The following is a 19,443-nucleotide window of genomic DNA, read 5'->3' on the forward strand; positions in this document are numbered from 1 at the left end:
GGGAATTGGGAGTATTTAGGGTCAGTAATTCCCTAGAGAGGAAAGAATGGTGTCTCTGATTGGTGGCTTCTGTGTGATTCTGAGGACAGATTCAGTCAAGGAAGAACTAACGAGAACAATCAGAGGCGTAGTGACACATCATAAATACTCCCTCTCATAAGCAATGATAATGACTCACCTACACTCATTGTCACTAGGTTCCAAGTTCCTAAAGAGAACCTTTATCTGATTCACAGGTCCTCAATTTTTTTTTTCCTGTCATATCTTCACAAGTCAAGGAATTCCAGGAAGCAAGAAAATACTAAAAGGTTGATAAATTAATCTTACTTTAAGAAGGAAATAGAAAAAAATAATAATAGCTGAAACTAGTGATCAAAATTACAAATATTAGTCTATTTCATCGGAGGTGCTGAAACTATAGCTATTTTTTTTTATTTATAAGGAAAATTTCAAAGAGGTAAAGTGATGGTAAATTTCAGAGACAGGATTTGAATAGTCTCTCCACTACATCCCTAGTAAAAAGAACTCCATGAAGGACTTTAAGAGATCACTTGGTTAAACCTTTTTACATAAAGGGAAGCTGAGGCCCAGAGAAAAGGAGATTTGTCTGCTTAAGGTCACAAAGCAAGTCAATGGCAGAAGTAAATGAGAAGATTTAAGTCCTCTTTCCATCATTCCCCTCTAACATCTCCCAAAATTACCCCAATAGCTAAATCTCTTATTTGTTTGAAGGTTTATTTTTAAAAACAAAGGTTCTTAAAAAATAAAAGTTCCTAAAAATAAGGTTTATTTTTAAAAAATAAAGGTTCCTAAAGGGAACCTTTATCTGATTCACAAGTCCTCAACTTTTTTTCTGATATCTCTTAATATCTTTCTAATATCTCCCCAATTACTCCAACAATTAAATCTTTTCTTTGTTTGAAGGTTTATTTTTTAAAAACTTCCGTAGCAGTTGCCCTCTATTACCTGCATTTCAAATTTTATAACTATTTCCGTGGCATCCTTCCTTATGAGTAACCTAATTCCTGCTGCTTATTAATCCACTTTTTCTGGGGTAGAGGCAGAATAGTAAATACCCTGCTCTGAAAAATATTGAAACACTCAATATTCCCTACTGTATAGTGAGTGGTTTCAGTTTCCTTTTGCATATAGTCATATTAATCCTCCTAATGCACCAACTCTAGTCATATGATCCACCTGTCCTGACTTTCAATGGCTCCCCATTGCAAAGCTTCTTAAACTATGGGTTGTGATCCTATATGGGGCCACATAACTAAAGGTGGGAGTTATGAAAATATGATTTATTATCAGTAAATGTTTGATTTGCAAACTTATTTTATTTACCATAAAAAATTATGAGGCAAAAAGGAGTTGTGAGCAGAAAAATTTAAGAAACCGTGACCGGTAGGATAAAGTCCCTGCTCCATATTTCAAGGCTCTCCACAATTTTATCCAAAATCATCTTTCCAGTTTTATCTCCCACCACTCCCACTTACCTGCTCTACATTCCAGCCAAACCTCTTTCTTTTTTTATCCCTTATATAAAACTGTACACTTTCTTGCATCTGAAATTTTGGTAACAGTACTTTTCATATACTTCCCCAACCAATTTCCCTAAAATCCCCAATGCTATCCAGTGAAATTCTATCAGATGAATCTCCAATACTACTTTTTTTGATCTCAAGGTCACATATCTAGCTAATGACAGAGTACAGTCTAGAATTCCTGCCTTTTATCAGTCAGGAGATAAACATTTATTAAGTGTTAATGCCCTGCCAGGCACTGTAGGCTAAGTACCTCCCTGCCAGTGCCCTTTCTAGTATCTGGCATTCTATTTACTTTGGTACTCACTTCCTCTTATTTCATCTTGACAGCATTAGCCAGATGCCTTTGAGGACTGGTCCCTTCCAGTTCCAGAACCTAATGGCAGCAATGAATGCTCAAGATTTGCTTAATGTTTCCCTTCCCTCCTACCCTTCTGTGTCAAGGGATTTTACTGTGGTCATTAGTTATCTCGAATGAAAAGATGAAACAACATAAACAAGAAAATGAATATAAAGATGAATGGGCTGTGTAAGCTTTAGGTGGATAAAGCAGTGGAAGATAGGGTCAAGTGAGAAGAAAGGAGATAGAAGAGAGAAAGGACAAGAAAAGAGAAACATAAATGAGAAGAAGAATATGACTAAGATAAGATCAAAATGAGTTTGTGATTTAAACATAAAGGGTGATACTATAAGCAAATTAGGAGAGTAAGGGATAGTTTACTTGTCAGATCTTTGGAGAAATAAAGAATTTGTGACTACACAAGAAATAAATAACATTGCGAAATATAAAATGGGTAATTTTGATTATCTTCGATTTAAAAGATTTTGCATAAATAAAACCAATGCAATTAAGATTATAAAGGAAGCAGGAAGCTGAGAAACAAATTTTATAGCCAGTGTTTCTGATAAAGGTTTTTCTTTTTTATATATGATATTTTATTTTTTCCAAATTAATGTAAAGGTAATTTTCACCATTCATTTTTGGAAGACTGAGTTCTAAATTTTTCTCCCTCCATTCTTCTCTCTCTCTCTCTCTCTCTCTCTCTCTCTCTCTCTCTTTCTCTCTGTTTCTCTCTCATTCTTTTTGGCATTAAGGCATTTTATATACCTTTCTTTCTCACCTTTATTCACATACACTTTATTCACCTCCATACTGTTAATCATATGTTCCTTTTTTTTCCTATTTTAATGGCTTTTTATTTTACCAAATATGTGCAAAGATAGTTTTCAACATTCACCTTTGCAAAACCTTTTGTTTCCATTTATTCTCTCTCCCTCCCTCCCCCCGCCCTTTCCCATAGACAGCAAGCAATCTGATATAGATTAAGAATGAGCAATTCTTCTAAACATATTTCCATATTCATCATGCTGCACAAAAAAAGTCAGATCAAAAGGTAAAAGAAAAAAAAGTAAGAAAAATGAGTAAACAAACAATAATAAAAATAATAAAGCAAAAATACTATGCTTTGATCTCTGGAAACGAATGGCTCTTTCCAGCACAAGTCTATTGGAATTGCCTTAAATCACTTACATGCTGAAAAGACCCAACTTCATCACAGTTGATTATCATGTTGTTATTGTGTACAATGTTCTCTTGGTTCTACTCATTTCATATAGTATCCGTTTTTGTAGGTCTTTCCAGGCTTTTCTGAAATTTATCCTGTTAGTCATTTCTTATAGAACAATAATATTCCATTACATTCATATAAAATAACTTGATCAGCCATTCCTCAACTGATAAGTATCCACTCAATTTCTATTTCCTTGCCATTACAAAAAGAGCTTCTACAAACATTTTTGCACACATGGGTCTAAAATCCTCATTTCTAAAATTATTAATATAGAACTGAGTAAAATTTATAAGAATACAAGTCATTTCCCAATTGGTAAATGGTCAAAGGATATGAATAGACAATTTTTAAATGAAGAAATTAAAACCATCTATAATTAATCTGAAAAAAAATGCTATTAAAACAACTCCAAGGTTGTTTTTTCCCCTTCTATCACATCTATCAATTGAACTAGGATGACAAGGAAAAGATTATAAATCTAGGAGGCAATGTGGGGAAAACTGGAACACTAATGCAAGGAGCTGTAGAGTTGTGAACTGATCTAATCATTCTGGAGAGTAATTTGAAACTATGCCCAAAGGGCTATAAAACGTTTATACCTTATGATCCAGTAGTGCTAGGACTGGGTCAGTATCTCCAGCAAGAAAATAAAAGAGGGAAAAGGTCCCAAATGTGGAAAAAATGTTTATAGCAGCTCTTTTGTGATAAAATTGAAATTTAGTGGATGTCCATCAGCTGAGGAATTGCTGAATAAGTTATGGTATCTGAAATGAGCTCAAGACCTGACTATAAGAGATTATGAACAGGCTGACTTCAGAAAAGCTAGAAAAACTTATATGAATTGATGCTGAATAAAATGAGCAGAACCAGGAGAACATTGTACATAGTGACAAGATTATATAATGTCAACTATAATACACTTAGCTCTTTTCAATAATGCAGTGATACAAGACAATTCCAATAGATGTGGAAAATGCCATCTGCATCCAGAGAGAAAATTGTAGAGATTGATGAAGAGTGAAGCATACTATTTTCATTTTTTTTTGTTTGTTTTTTCTTTCTCATGGTTTTTCCCTTTTTATTCTCATTTTTCTTCCACAACATGACAAATATGGAAATATGTTTAAAATGATTATATATGTATAACCTGTAGCAGATTGCTTGCTGTCTTGGGGAAGAAGGAGGTAAGAGAGGGAAAAAAATTGGAACTCAAAATCTTACAAAAATGAATGTCAAAACTAATTTACACATAATTGAAAAAGTAAAATGCTATTTAAACAAGAACAATGAATGTCGAAAATTATCTTTACATGTAATTTAAAAATAGAATATTGAGAAAAAAGGGGGAGGCATAGTTTTCTACTCAAGTTAAATTTGGGTCCCTTGGGATGTTCAATCATAGTTCAAAATTTAGTCAAAAAAGTTGCAATGATTCTTCAGTGGCCTTTGGAATACTTCCTGTACCTCTGATGATAGCCAACACTTTGTGCCCAATCTTTTCCCTTTATGTCTGTATTATGTCTGTACATTCAACTTCTAGACCATTTTGAGTTCTGAAGTTTAAAGAGATATGTGGCTGTTGCACACATTTCATAACTCAAAAGGTCAATGATTGCTTTGGTCTCCCTACTGAATCAGATGAAAAACTTGTTCATGATTCAATAAAGTCTTCATGATTTGCAGTGGCCCAAAGGACTCATTCTATAGGGAAGATCTTCTGATTATGAGCCACTCTGAACTTAGTAAATGACATGTAGTCTCTGACCAAGCTTTTCCAAATAGACAGTATCTACCTTTTAAGAAGTGATGTGTCATGTTAGAAAGAGCAATGACTTAGCTATCAGAAGGTCTGGGATTGAATCTTGCCTCTGCAACCTATAAGTGTAACTTTAGGCAAATTTTTCCAGATTCCTGGACTGCCTTTATTTTCTAATCTACAAAATAAGGAGTATGAACAAGACAGATTCTAACTTCCCATAAGCTCGAAATTTGACAATGCTATGATAAGATGGAACTAGTTCTGTTATTGGAATAAAGAGTCACCATCTCCTTAGAATGTTGACATTTTCAGAGCTCAAGACCTCATCTCCACATTTCCCAGCCCATCAGGCAAAATTTACCCAAAGTCTTGTCCAATACAGTGGAACTCATATACAATATGATATACAAACTCATATGCAATACGATGCAAATACAAATGCAAAGGTAAACTAATTCCCTCTTCTGCCATACAGAGGTCTCCCCTGAATCTCTCATTCTCCCTCCTAAACAAGCATCCCCTCCAAGCCCATTTTAGAATCCAGGGTAGGGAATACACCCCAGCAGCTCTGACTCTCCATTTCAATGCTGCATGTAGGTAGCCTAGGCATGGGAATGAATGAATGAATCAACATACACACACACACACACACACACACACACACACACACACACTTATTAGGTGTCTACTATAAGCCAAACACTATTCCAGTTTTAGGGATAGACAGAAAAATGCAAACAAACCCTGCCCTCAAGGAGGTCTATTTGGGGAGACAACCAGTACATATGTAAGTATATTCCAAATGAATCTAAAGTAACTTGGATGGGGAGGTGGAAGGAGGGATGGAGAGAGAGGCATTAGCAACTAAAGGAGTCGGAAAAGACTTCATGTAGCAGATGGCATTTGAGCTGAGCTTTGAATTAAAATAGAGATTCTAAGTGATGAAGGTGAGAAGGGAGTATATTATAGGGACAGGGATAGCCTGCAAAGAGACAAAGAGATGGGAAATGGAGTTTTGTCCATGTGGAACAACAAGAAGAGTTTGGCTAGATTGAAGTACTGAGTAATTTGTGGCAGACATCATGGGAAAGAAGATGATGCTCTCCTTAGTAGCTATTGAAGGAAAGAAAGTAAAGATAAAAAAGCATTTAAATAGTACTTACTACGTGTCAGACACTATGCTGAGCACTTTTAAATAAATATTTTCTCATTTGATTCTCTCAGAGACTCTGGGAGGAAGAGATGCTATTATTATCCTCATTTTACAATTAAGGAAACTGAGGAAAACAGAAGTTAAGTGACTGGCCCATACTGTTACAGAGATAGTAAATATCTGAAATATCAAGACTTCCTGACTCCAGGTACAATACTCTCCATTTCATCCACCACTTGACTCTTTTCCCTGTAGCTCACCTGACTCCCAACAATGACTCGAGTCAATTATCTTCTATGTGAAGTAACCTCTCTTACTCAGAGTGACAACAGCTGACCAAGCCTCAATAACAGAAAATTAGCAGAGAAAAATAAGTGGGGCCAAGTAGTGAAGACTTCCTGGAGGAAAACAACTTTAAATACTGACTTTGAGGAGGCCATATTTAGATTTGTCAATAGTTCCAAATCAGACTACATGGAAGGTGATGTATACAGTGATAGAGGCTCTCTGAAAAGATCATGGAAAGAAAATCTCTCGATCTAGTTGGACATTGGAGGACTCAATATCTTGCTAGTTTCTCCAGTCTTCTCAGTGGCTGATCTGGACTGTGGATTATTTGGACCACTCTGGGCAGGTCAATACAAATTTCTCCAAAAGACAACAGCATCAGATGTCAGAGTTTCATGGGACCAGAGAGACCACTTAGTACTTCTTCATTTGGCACAGGGGGAGAGTGCATGGGAGGAGAGGGGAATAATGAATGACTGATGATCACACAGAAAGTCAGTGACAAAGTCGATGATCTTGTGATGAAGAGAGCCAGAGAGAGGACTGTGGGAACTGAGTCATAGTATTTTCACTCTTTTTATTGTTGTTTGCTTGAATTTTCTTTTCTTTCTCATTTTTTTCTTTTTTGATCTGATTTTTCTTGTGCAGCATGATAATTGTGGAAATACGTATAGAAGAATTGCACATATTTAAGATATATTGGATTACTTGCTGTCTAAGATAGGGGGTGGGGAAAAATTTGGAATGCAAGGTTTTGCAGGGGTGACTGTTGAAAATTATCTATGCATATGTTTTGAAAATAAAAAGTTTTAATAAAAAAGAAAGTCAGTGGCAGAGCTGAGACTAAAGATTGGTAAGTTCCTTGGAGTGGGAAGGAAGAGTATCATGTCATTCTACCTGCCTGAGTGGAATTATCAACCATGTCTGCCTAAATTGAGCTGAAATGGAGGTGATCATACAAGACAGATGTCAAGGTGTGAGGCACCTTGAGGTTTATCTAATGCTGGAATTTTAAAACCATTTTTGTATGGTCAAGGAAGCTCTTTGGTGCTGTAGTGAGGTAGGTCTATGGATCCTTTTATAGAATGAATAATGTTTTCAAATGTATACAATAAAAATGCATAGATATACAAAGGAAACCAATTATATTTAAACAGATGTCATTTTCCCCCTTCCAAATTCACAGACCTCCAGAAATCTGTTCCATGGAGTCTCTGTTAAGACCCTTTGATTTAATCTCACCTGGTCAACCTACAAAAGGCAGAGTTGAAGCCATTTTCCCAAGGTCACACAGAGTGAGGTACTGGGTCTGGAGAGCTAACCTCAAAGCCAGGAAGAGCTGGATTGAAGTCCCACCTTTTAACCCACGAGACAATGAGGGAACACAGGATATCCAGTTCCAAAGCCAATGTTTTCCCAAAGATATGGGGAGCAGATAGGAATAGAAAAAAAGTGACAAGGGTCTGGGGGAAGAGGGGGGAGATAGAGATGGCAGCTTGTGGAGCAGAAGCCTTGAATGAAATAGGCTGTATTTTCCCCCAGTTCCTCCCACACCCCCTCTCTTTCGGCTGTCAGCCTCCTGCCTGTTGATCTTCCCCCGCATCCCGTGCCAGGTTGATCAGCCTTCTAGAGGGTTCCTGGTACTGCTGGCACTCCGAGAAGTCTTTCCAGGGACTAAAAATAACATGGGGTGGAAACAGCTCTAAATAGCTAGGGAATGTGCCAGTCACTCAGAAGGGAGCGGAAACAGTGCCCATACAAGGCAGCTGGGGATATAGATAGATACGCCAGCCAACCTGAACGCATCCCCTTGCGTAAGTGCCTGGAGTTCCTTCTCTGGGAGAGGTGTGTGATCCAGAACCTTCTCATACTTCCGGTGCCCCAAAGAACAGGGCACAGTGAAAAATCATGGGAGACTCGGATGGCAGGAGATGCCAATCCCCACTGCAGAGATTCCTATGCTCCAGTTTCTCCCTGCTCCCTTGAAAAGAGGATAAATGATCTCAGTATCAGGACCTGGAGAGGGACAGTTGAGAATCAAAAGGTGTCTGGACTGTCCAAAGGAGATTTTGCATATAGGCTGATCAGATGCCTTTTGAGGTCCTTCCAGTACTGAGGTTCTGAAATGTTGTGAGTCTGTTATTCTGCATTTCGGAGACAGAAAATGCTGCAGGATAGTCAGCTGCATCTGATGGGTCACTAGCATTGAAGGCAACTGATTTGAAGGACTGAGAAACTCATCCACCTCCCACCTCCATCTGACCTATTCTTAACCTAGAGCCTGGGATAAAGATTCACCCACTGAAGAGATGAAAACTCCTTTTCTCTGATTGCTTTTATTCACAGTCTTCCTGATTCAGCTCAGCCTTTACCCTTCTTTAGTTCCTGCCCTCTATAATTCTTATTCTAACATAAACAAATTCCCCATTCTAAGAAATGTCTTCCACAAACACTCCCTATATCTTCTTTTAAAATTTGTTTTTTTAATTCTGCATTCAATGAAAAAAGGGGGGGATTGGAGAAAGGGAGGAGAGAAAAAGAAGATAGAGAAACAGAGAGAGGGGAGTGAGAAAGAGGAAAGAAAGAGACAGACAGAGACACAGAGATAAAAAGACAGTGAGAGAAAAGAAAGAGACAGAGACAGAAAAAGAGAGGGGAGAGAGATAGAAAGGAGAATGAGAGAGACAGATTCTATATATAAAGTTGAATAAAATGTGAAATCACAAATCTCTATTGTAAAATCATGAATTTCTATTATCTATAGCTCGCTCAGTAAACACACACGTGTGTGTATGTATGTGTGTATATGTGTATAGACACCCTCCCCAACACAATACAAGATCGGGGGAGGACTAGGCATATTCCCACAAAAGCCCCATTCCATATCCTCCTCTGCCCATTCATTGAACAATTTCTTTTTCATAGAACTGCAGAATGAGAGAAATGGCAGGAAATTTAGCAGCCTTTGACTCCAATTGATACCTGAAAGTATTCCCCATTTCAAAATCCCTGGCAAGAGGTCATCCAACCTTGGTGTGAAAACCTGAAAGTAGGGAGTTACCCTGAAAGACAAACCTCTCCAACTGGTAGATAACATCTTATATTCATCTATCACCGTGCATAATGTCAGTCCTCATGACTGAGAGCCCACTATCCCCAAGTAAATGCATTTCCCTCCAACTTTCTAACACCCTTCAGCTTCCCCTATTTCCACTGTGCTGCAGTGAAAGCAACAAAAATAAAAGGTATGCATTATATGTAGTCATCATGGCATTCTCTACTCTGACTCCAGTTCTTGGTGACAACCAAAAACTCCTGAGGGTTTGGAGTAGGCCAGTACAACCTTTTCCCTCCTCTCACCACTAAGCTTCTAAGTGCACTGAGACCCAAATTCCCCACTGCTCTTCTCCAAAACCACCCTGCTTCTATAGATCCAGAGCCAGTATTTTAACCAGATACAGCAGTAAAACAAAATGTATTTATATATTATTTATCATAAGATACATACAGATTATTAAATATCATATGGGGGTTATAAAATATATAAAATACAAAACATAGATGGACAATAAAGGATACAATTATTATAATATTTTTCTTTATGTTTTTCTAATACTTTACAAAACGATTCCACATCTATTTCTCATTGACCTCAATAGTCTTGTGAGGAAAGCAAAGTGGGATTTTTAACTCCATTTTATAAACTGAGGCTTAGCATGATGAAGTGTCTTGCCCGATATCACTGAAAAGTCCCTAGCCCTTCTCTAATGGAAAGATGTGGTCAATACTAAAAATACTTTTTTTGATGAATGCTTTGCACTTTTCAAACTACAAGCAATAATAACTCTGTGAGAGCAGCTAGGAAAGTGTTATGGGGGAAGGGGTATCCAGATCAATAATAATCCTTCTGTCAACTCCTCAAGCTATGTTTTTCTTCCAGCCTTCTTCAAAACTGCCAGAAAGTCATCCACACCCTCTGCCTCCACTTTATTACCACTTCATACTCTCTATTTCCTTCTTTGTAAACCCATGTTTTTTGTCCTTAGCTTGACTTCGGCTCTATTCCTTGCTTTTTTCTCAGTCAACAACAGCTGGCATTGATATTGATTTAAAGCTTGCAGTATACTTTACATACATTAGTTCATTTGATCCTCACAATAACTCTGTGCCATCACTACTACAAATGTTCTTTTTTTCATTGTATAAATAAAGAAGCTTAGACTCAGAGAAGTTAGTTGTATTAAAAGTACCAGAGGGAAGATATGACCCTTGGTCTTCCTTACAGATCCTAATCCAATAGTACATGTTGATCTGGTCTCCTATCAGTCCCTACACAGTCTTGATCCTTGCATTAGCCAGTGTAACTATGTATTAGCCAGTGTAACTATGTATTGACTTCTACCACTGAATTGCTACTATGCTACTTCTTGCTACTATGTCCCCTTAAACCCCATTACTACCTTCATAATTTTTTTGTCAATCACTTTAAACCCTTCCAGTACTAACATGAGTTACTCCCAAATCTTATCCATTCCCACTTCTGGGTGGCTAATTGCAGTTAAAGAACAAGTTTTTGACCCTGCCAATCAAGTCTACCCAGATTCACATTATCTGATCTCAAGTGGTTCCTTACTTTGCTGCTACTGTTCAGTTACTTTTCAGTCCTATCTGACCCTTCTTGGCTCTGTTTTCTGGAGTTGTGAGTCTATATAGATATACTTTTATTCTTTCCTGATTGGCCATCATGCTCTCTACAACTGTTTTTCAAACTTTCTCTTGTCTCAAGCCCTAATAGAAATTAGTCACGTCCTTTCTCATACAGAAAATCAAGTCCATCCATCCAAAGCTTCCTTCTCCCTTCTCATACCTCTGTATTCCTCTAAACACCTTCAGCTCTCCCCCTCCTCTTCCATTCCTTTGTTCCAGCCTCTGAGAAAGATGAATTTCTCTATTTGGGCCTTTTCTCCTACCCCATTTTCTTCTCTCTGGAAATTCTCTCATCTTTCTCCCTATCTACTGGCTACTTCTCTAGTCTCTGCAAACACATTCAGATTTTCTTTATTCATAAGATTACTTGATTTGAGGTTCCCTCAAATTATTATACTATCTTTGTATTACTATTATCCTCTATTTATCCACAATCTGGCCGTTTCAGCCTATTTGGGGGCCCTCACCCACAATGCTCTATCTCCCACCTCTGTGCATTTACACTGTTCTCTCTCATTCCTGAAATTCTCTTTCCTTCTCTTCAACTCTAACAGTCCCTTCCTTCCTTTAAGGATCATCTCAGAAATCACCTCCCACAGGAACACTTTCCTTATCTGCTGCAGCTACTGATATTATTTGTTGTTCAGTTGTTTTCCAGTCATATCTGACTCTTTGTGACTCGATTTGGGGTTTTCCTTGCAAAGATACTGAGACAGTTTGACATTTCCTTCTCCAGCTCATTTTACAGATAAGGAAACTGAGGCAAATGGGGTTAAGTGACCTGCTTAGAGTCCTACAGCTAGTAAATTGTCTGAGGCCAGATTTGTACTCAGGAATATGAGTCTTCCTGATCTGAGGCCTGGAACTCTGTCTCACTATAACATTGTTTTGTGGCTACTAGCACCTTCCCCTAAAAGGCTAACTTCCATCCACTTTATGAAGAAATCAATTTATGTATATGTAGTCTTACCTATTAGAATGTAAGGTTCTTTGGGAACAGACTTCATCTTGTAGCACCAGCACTTTTTAAAGTGCTTGGCACATAATAAGCACTTAATACTGTTGATCAAATGCTGCCAAGCTCCTAGCAAATCATCTAAAATCTCTTCTGATCCCGACTACTCACTCACTTTTCCATCCTTTGCTTCTGACCCCATCCCTTTCCTGAAACTATTCTTTCCAAGACTCCCAGTGCTCTCTCGACGGTTAGGTCCCATGGTGCCTTCTTTATTTAGCTCATTGATTGCTATTTGACTTTTTGACTTCTATTCAACTTATGAATTCAACAACATTTCTCCCTTGTATGACACTGTTCTCTCTCAGATTCCCTGTCATTTGTTTGGCAGATGCTCCTTTGTCTTTTTTGCTGGATCATTATCCTTTTCCCACTTAGTGAGTGTAGGTGTCCCCTAAGGCTCAGTCTTGAGCCCTTGCCTATTATTTCTGTGTGCTATCTCTTGATGATTTTATCTTATCTCTTGGGTTCAATTATCCTTAACTAGGTGATGCCCAAACATCTATACTTTTTCTTTTAATTTTTGTCCTGAATTCTATTTCTATACTTCTAGGTTCTTGCTGGCAATGTCCACCTACACTGCTGTCAATTTGGATTCACCCTGTCCAAAGTGATATGATTTCTTCCACCAAGTCCACCACACTTCTAAGCTTCTATATTTCTTTTGAGGAAATTATATCCTCCCAGTCATTAGGTTCAAAATCCCAATATCATTATGTGTGTCTGTATCTTCCTATACCTATCATTTGTTTTCATATCACCTACATTTCCCTAGATAACTTTCTCCTTACTTTCTTCCAGAAAGATAGCTTTTAGAGGAATAAGAACTGGATCTGTGATTTCATTGAATAGAGATTGCTGCCAGATAAGGAAACTATTTTTTTTAATACAGGTCAGCAGCTTTTCTGAACTTAGCCACTTAGAAAGTTGCCTACAGGCTCCCAGCTATTATGTATCAGAGACTGGATTTAAATCCAGGACTCCTAGGGCCTCAAGGCCAGCTCTGTCTAGCATCATTTCTGTCTCCATAGCTCTTTTAACAAAGATTTTTTCTTTTAAAAAAGAAAAAAAAAACAGTTCAGCAAAACTAAATAACATACTAGCTAAGTCTAACACATTATGTATTGTTCAACCTCCATAGTTTCCTGTTTCTGCAAAGAATGGAGGGAGGAATGCTCTCCTGTTTGGGGGCAAGGGGGTGTGGTAAGCCTGTTTATAATTTTGCAGCTTTCAATTCCATTGTTGTTCTATCACATTCTTCCTGTCTTTGCTGTGTACCTCCACTTCCTCTCCTCTCATTAACTCCTACTTTCTCTGAGTTCTTTATTCTGACCGCAACATTCAACCCTAACTGCTCTCTCCAAAGTTACCAATATATAATACTATTCATATCTCTCCTGAAAGCTTTTCATCAACCATCTTTTCTTGATTTTTCTGCTTCATTTGACATTGCTGATCTTCCTCTCCTCTTGGAAACTTTTTTCTCTTTGAGATTTTACCATGTTACTCTTTCCTGGTTCACCTCCTATCTATTTGCTGACTCCTCATCCATCTTTGCCAGCTTTTCATTCCTATTACATCCTCTATCTGTGGCAGTTCCCCAAGTTTTTATCCCAATCCTCCCTCTCTGTACTTCCTCTATTGGTAACTTCATCTACTCCCAAGGATTTAATTAGTATCTAATGACTTCCAGATTTACATATCTATTCTCAATATCTTCACTGAATTTCAGTCTCACTTTTAGACATTGCAAACTGTTTTTCCTACAGAAATATTATGTCTAAAACAAAACTGACCATTTTTTTTCTTCTTTTTTTTTAATTGGGCAAGGCAACCAGGGCTAAGTGACTTGCCCAGAGTGATACAGCTAGTAGGTATCTGAGATTGAATTTGAACTCGGGTCCTCTTGACTCCAGGGCCCCTGCTCTGTCCACTGTTTGTATCCAAATGTCCCCCACCTTTTTCTTTCAAAGGATGAAGCATTCTTCTGCTTTTACCTTGGCTTTGTCCTCAACTCTCATTCATCCTCATAGCCAATCAGGCAATAATACCTTTCTTCCTTCACTATACCACTAAATCTGACATCTTTTGTCCACTTAAACAGTCACCTTGTGTAAGTGTACATTCCTGAGTGATGGAGGTTTCTCCCAACCACCTTTTCCTGCATGGGAGGGATCCATGAATAGGGAAGACAGACCTAGAATGAAACAGAACTGTGGGGTGTAATCAATTACAATGATGACCAGAACAAACTACGTCTAAATGTGAGTTTCTGAGGACAAAGTCTCTGTGTTCTGTAAATTATGTTTTTTGCTTGTGTGTACCTATTTTTCCCCCTTGTTATAGAATAGTCAAATCGTGTAATATTAGAGCGGGAACATTCTTAAACACAGACAGGATGGGAGGGAATGGAAGAAAACCATCTTATCCACTCCCTCATTTTACAAAGAAAGTACCTCTCTCAAAGTTCTCCTGAGCCTGTGGCACAGCTGAGCTGAGAACCCAGATTTCCAGAGCCATTCTCCCTGCCACAGTGGAATATTTTCAATGTCCACAGAATCACGGCTACAACAAGGAAAGTAAGCTGTAATCTGTGAAGCATCTTGAGCTGTCTCACACTTTAGGTGGTGCTCTTGGCTTAATCAGCTTTGTGCTATTTTCACTGAGACTATCAAGATCAGGAGCACCAGATGTTTCACCAAAGACCTTAAATGACCCATGAATTTCCTCTGAGACACCTAGACTATCTGGGAATTGGTAAATTTGCATGTACTAGGTACATGCAACCTAGTATGAACCAGTTTCTGTGCTAAGCCCTGGGGATATGAAGGAAGGCAAAAACCACTCCCTGTTCTGGATGAGCTCACAGTCTAATGGGGGAACAATAGGCAAACAAAAGAACAGGCCAGACATGAGATAAACTGGAGATAATCAACAGTAGAAGGCATAAGCATTAAGTACATCACCATCAGCTCCTCATGAGAAACAATTCGGTTCTTTGTGTTTGGAGTAAAAATAGTGTCTACTCTCAGGTCGATCCTGGTCCATGAGCAGAAATACAATCTTTACCTTCAAGGTAACTTTGCGGAAGGGCAAGGGGAAGAGAATAGAACATAGGGACTCAGAAAAGCCCTCTTCTAAAGAGGAAACATTGAAACTCTCCAAGGAATGCTTGGTCCGAGAGAAGTCCTCACCCATAAAGACGTCAGAGAATCTAACTGATGACCAAATAGTTAAATGGACTCCAGTGCTGAATGTAAATCCCAAAGGCATACAGGGACTATAAGAGTTAAACAGCAGAAGGTTCCCCACTTATTATCCTTATTATCGTCCATCCTCGTCTTTGCTCTAGTTTCATTTTAAGGAGTAGGGCTAGATTTTTTCCCAGACTATACTCCTGGCTCACCTCCTAGAAACCAATTAGGAGATTCTGACTCTTGCAATAATCAAGATGAGAAGTGATGAGGGCCTGAACGAGAATGGTGACATATGAGGAGAGAGAACTAAAAGCTTTTGTGAAGTTAGGATCTGCAATATTTGGCAAGTGATCTCACACACAGATACCTATGTATATAATGCTTCTTCCTGGAGGGCTGAGCCAAAAACTCCTTCCAGAGCCTGCTTTTATTGATATTCATTTTCCATCAGTGGCTCTGCTTAGTTTCTACTCCATGAATATCATGATCCCATCCCTGATGCTTCCCCCAGAACCTTTTTGACTTTCTTACATGTATTGTCTTTCCCCAATGGGCTGTAAACTCCTTAAGGACAGGGACTATCTTTTTTTTTTTTTCATAAATGTATCCTTAGTTTTCAGCATGGTACCTGGCACATAGTAGGCCCTTAAGAAATGTTTATTAACTATTAACTATTGTGGAGGATAGGGAAGGTTAAACATGGTGGTTATAAATCTGGATGACTCTTCAACCTCATTGTCTATGGCTCCCTTTTACACACCCTGCGGTCCAGTCACATAAGACCACTTGTTCTGTTTCAGTTCTACATTTTAGCCATAATACAAAGACCCAGCTTAGCTTAACATCCCTGTTTTTCTTCAGATTACTCATCAAGGTCACTCCATCAACACCCAGACCCTTAATCTCAATGTCATCCTCAATTCTTTATTTTCTCTTATCCCGTACACATAATTACTAGTCAAACTATTTCTAACTTCCCAATATCTCATGTGTTTGTGCTCTTTTTTCACATAAGCTTATACCCTCATTATCACCTCTAATTTGGACTATTGAATTAGTTTTTTTAATTGAATTTCCCTGAAATCAGGCTGCTCATCATTTCTTATAAAACAATAGTTTCCATTACATTCATATATGCAGCCATTCCCTAAATTGATGGGCACCCCCAATTTCCAATTCCTTGCTACCATAAAAAGCACTGCTATTTTTGCACACGTGCATCCTTTTTCCTCTTTTATGATCTCTCTGGGATACAATCCCAGTAGTGGCAAAGCTGGATCAAAGGATGAACATTTTTTATAGTCCTTTGGGCACAGTTCCCCATAATGCTGGATCAGTTCACAACTTCACCTACAATTCAGTAATGTTCCAGTTTTCCTATCTGCTGTTTCTAAAAAATGATACTCATCTTCTGCTTCCATGCCTTTGCAATGGCTATTACTCTGTGTTGGGTATACACCAGTCCTCATCTCACCTCTGCCACTTCTTTTACTTGGCTTTCTTCAAGAATCAGCTAAAATCCTACCTTCTTCAGGAAGCTTTTCTAAGTTTCTTCAACTATATGTATATAGTTACTTACATGTTGGTTTCCCCCACTAGAATGCAAGCTCTTTGAGAGCAAGGGCTGGAATTTTTTGCTTGTATGCTTGTACGCTTGTACTCACGCCCGGATTGATGATTTATTACAGATTGTGCGGGGGGAGGAGGGAGGAGAGAAGGGGGTGGAATATAAATGCATAGTCTGCTGAGGTTATAGTAATATAATAATAATATGTCTAACGATCACTGATTAATTATGTCTATAAAATAATTGATTATAATTACTTAGCTTAATATCTAAACATAACATGTTACAATTGATTTTAAATAATATTATGTTTAATCATCATTCATTAAATAACACCATTTGGAAATAAACGCATGTGCTGCTATCATTCTCAGTTGATGTCCGATTGAAACGTTGTTGGATCTTCTTATGTAAGTCTGCTGTTTTAATGGCATCCCCCAGGCTCCCATCCTGTTGATAAACCACCCCCAGTTTTTTGCTTTTTTTTTTTTGTCCCCAGCATTTAGCATGGTAACTGCCACACAATAAACATTTAAATATATATTGACAGAATCACAATGTGCTAAAGTGGAAACAGCACTAAACTTGGAGATAGGTTCAAATCCTTGTTCTAGTCTCTTTTACCTGTATGATTATGAGAAAATCATAATCCAACCTTAGCTTCTTCATCTGCCAAATGGAGAAAATAAAATAAAAGTTTCTATTTATGTAGTAAAGTACAAAATATTTTCCTCACAAAAAAGCTAATAAAAAAGCACAAGTACATAATATAAAGAATTAATACCTCTATTTGAATGTTGAGAAAATTAAGGTTCTGAGTCAATAGATGTTTTAGCCATAATCATGTAGTAAATGTCTGAGGCAGGATTTGAACATGGGTCTCCTGATCCTAAAGCCAGATTGCACTTCACTTTGCTGAAATAAGTCTCACAAAAATCAGTCAATAAACACGTATTAAGCACCAGACACTGCTAAGTGCTGGGAATGCAAAGAAAAGTAAATGATAGTCCCTGCTCTCAAGGAGGTAATAGGGGAGAGGACATGTCAACAATTCTGTACAAACAAGCAATAGGCAAGATAAATTGGAGAAAAATCAATAGAGAGCAGAATAAAGGGGACTGAGAAATGCTTTCTGCTTTGTAAAACTTATAGTGCCAGAGTAAGACGAGTTATTGACACTTAGAATAACCTGATTTCCTGTAGCACTTTTCTCGCTCTTGAGCACTTTCTTACCTGTGTAGTGGAGTGATATGATGACAAGCTCAGAACATGGAGAAGGAGTGACATAAAAGCCAGAGAGTTAACCTTGAAGTCAGAAAGTCTGGGGTTCAAATTTTTCCTATGACCCCTCTAGCTGTGTGAGCCTAAACAAGTTCCTTAAAATTTTGGTGCCTTATACAATTTTGATAAACTGTAGGTCAGTTGATACATGTCCCTAGCCCCTTTTGGAGAGGGAACAGTTGGCCAATTACAGCTGGGAAAGACACTTTCAAAGGATGCCTGAATATTTAGATTTGGCCATTCATCTATTACAGTTAGTACTTCAGGAGGTTGGTTGTCCCTACCCCACCCCCTCTCCACAGTTCCTAGAACATTTTAAATGCCAACAGAATTTAACGCTTGTTGGAACCTTCATGAACAGGGCACTGTTGGGTAAACTATCAACTAGCTTTGATTTCAGTTGGCTTCTTCCTCCAGGAAGGCTTCCTAATTATGTTGGCTTCAAAGAGAGATAATTTCCCATAAAGCCTATCCAGTATAGGCTCCAATTGTCTCTTGCTGAATGACTGAAAAGCCCTTTTTCTATGGAGGATCTCTCTCTGCTTCCTTTTTCTGCCTCCCTTTGACTTTCCTTCCTCTTAGGCTCTTTCTGATGTATTTCATCTTTCATGCAACCTCCAAAACAAAAACAAGATATCTGTAATGGCTTGTTTCATTATCTGTAAAGTAAGGGAATTGAACCAGTGATTTCTATATCCCTATGATTCTGAGGGGAAAGATATTTGGGGGAAAATGAGACAACAAGGCTCCACAAGCTCCCAACTATTCTTCAAGTCTCACCACTTAGGGCAGATGACATAGCAAGGAAATATGGTGCATGTGCGCCATATGCAATGTGGGCTTTATTTGTCACAGATGGGAAGCCTCCAAATGCCAGGGCTTGTCTCTACATCACTCTACTTGTTAAACACTCTCCCTTTCTTTTCTCTTCTCTCTCATCATGTAAAGTGATTAGAAAAGGTTTAAGAATGGAGAGATCAAGGATAAAAGTAATTCCACTATTGTATCTTTGCCTCAGAAACCTGCAATGATTCCCTACCTGCCCACAAGAAATAAAAGACCCAACATAATTTGACTTCAGGCAACTTTTTCAGGATCTTCCATTCCTCACATGTATGTGTATACACACACACACACACACACACACACTCTAGACAACAAGACTCATGGCTATTCTCCAAATACATCCTGTACTTGCCTCTCTTCTGAACATACTGAGACCCTTCCTCTTGCCTGAAATGACCTAACTCACTCTGGGGGACATCTCTGCCTATAGAAATCCCCTATCGTTCAGGACCAAACTGTTCAAATAGTACCTTTTAAGAAGCACTTTTTTGAATCTCCTCTCCTCAGGCAAAAAT

The sequence above is a fragment of the Sarcophilus harrisii genome, chromosome 1 (genome assembly GCF_902635505.1).
Source record: "Sarcophilus harrisii chromosome 1, mSarHar1.11, whole genome shotgun sequence".
In the NCBI taxonomy this organism is placed as follows: domain Eukaryota; kingdom Metazoa; phylum Chordata; class Mammalia; order Dasyuromorphia; family Dasyuridae; genus Sarcophilus; species Sarcophilus harrisii.